This window comes from Halyomorpha halys, unplaced genomic scaffold, assembly GCF_000696795.3.
Source record: "Halyomorpha halys isolate HHAL.00 unplaced genomic scaffold, Hhal_1.1 Scaffold1003.1, whole genome shotgun sequence".
NCBI classification, from domain to species: Eukaryota; Metazoa; Arthropoda; class Insecta; order Hemiptera; family Pentatomidae; genus Halyomorpha; species Halyomorpha halys.
Window position 1 is genome coordinate 51,893 of NW_027106990.1, and position 1,618 is coordinate 53,510.

A 1,618-nucleotide genomic window follows, 5' to 3' on the forward strand; every position below is an offset into this window, starting at 1 on the left:
AGCCCTGCAACGTGGGGCGAAACGTTGGCTCATTAAAATAGTATATTTCTACTATTTGAGTTTTTTTGACCGCACCCGGACCATATTCCTTTCAGCTGATGACATATGTGTTCTGTCTGTAAACAATGACCCATCTGCTGCATCACAAGATCTACAATCACACATAACATCCTTTGAAGAATGTTATCACTACTGCAGAAGTAAAATAAATCCTAACAAATCCCATAAATAAATAAGGAGGAAGTGGTAATCTAGTCTTGAAAGCCCTTTATATTTCTGTGGCTTGAAGGAACATCAACCAAAGTTAAACTTTAAGGTTTTAAGAAAAATAAAGTTTGAAGAATTCAACACTGAGGTTGAGCTTGTGTTTAAGAGGCATAAAAAATAGTACCAGGCTTCTAAGGATTTCCACTACTAAAATTTTAATCTATAAAGTTGCTAACTAAAAAAATAAAAATAGGCATTCTTTGCAGATACTAGCTATAGATATAGACATAAATATTTATATGTGTGTCTAATTATATAATTTTATATTACTATATTTAAATAATTACTAATTAGTATTGAAATTGAAACGAGGATGGTTTGTTAGAACGGATTAATGTAGTAATCGCCATCGAAAGAAAACGTTTCCTTCTACAGAGGATTACCAACATGTTATAAATAAACTAATCCGGAAATGAGGTAGAGGATTCCATCTGTTGTCTACGTATGGAAGACGAAGAAAATGCACAGCACATTCTGTGTGAATGTGAAGCCCTTACCTTCCGAAAACTGCAGGATTTAGAGCAGGACAGAATGGAACCTGTAAACATTACCAGAACAAACCCAAAAGAATTATTGAGCTTCATAAGAAGCATAGGATTCATATGGGATATCTCGTGGAAAGAGGGATAACTCACAAAAGATCCAACTGGGACAAAGTGAGAAAGGGATTCCCGTCCATCAGTGTAATAATAATAATAATAATCCGGAAATAAAAAGCAATATGATTTTTTTTTTGTTATTGTCATTTTGATACCTGTTTTCCTTTAAAACTTTATTGAAATTAAGAAAAGAAAATAGGTTATATCTCTAAGTAAAAATTATCCGAACTTTATAATTACTACATAAATTATTACTTCAAATATATCTCAAGGTTTCTTCAAATACCTTAAAAGCTTTTATTTCTAGGCCGTCATCTCTTGAATAAATATTCTTAGGAGCATATGAGATCACGAGGCACTAAGCTGCTCCCAACTCCTTAACGAACGAGCACTTGAGAACGGCCCTAACGGAAAGGGAGGAAGAGGCACTTAAACGAACCTAACGGCAAAAGAAACTCTTCCCGAGCATATGAGAGTAGAAGGTAGAAGGCAAATTGATTTAGTGATTGCCTTCGCTCCGCTTTGGTGCCAAACCACCTTTTACAGTACTAATACCACTTTCATTAATTTCTTATTTTATAAACTCTATTTTATGTATTTTATAAAGTAATCAGACGTTTGTCATTTTATAAAATGTTTAAGGAAATATATATTTCGTATGTTAGGAGAAAAATAAGAAACAAAGAAATTTTGAGTATTGAACATAGCCAAACAAATTTTGAAAAAAAGTAACAAACGTTTTTAGGATTTTT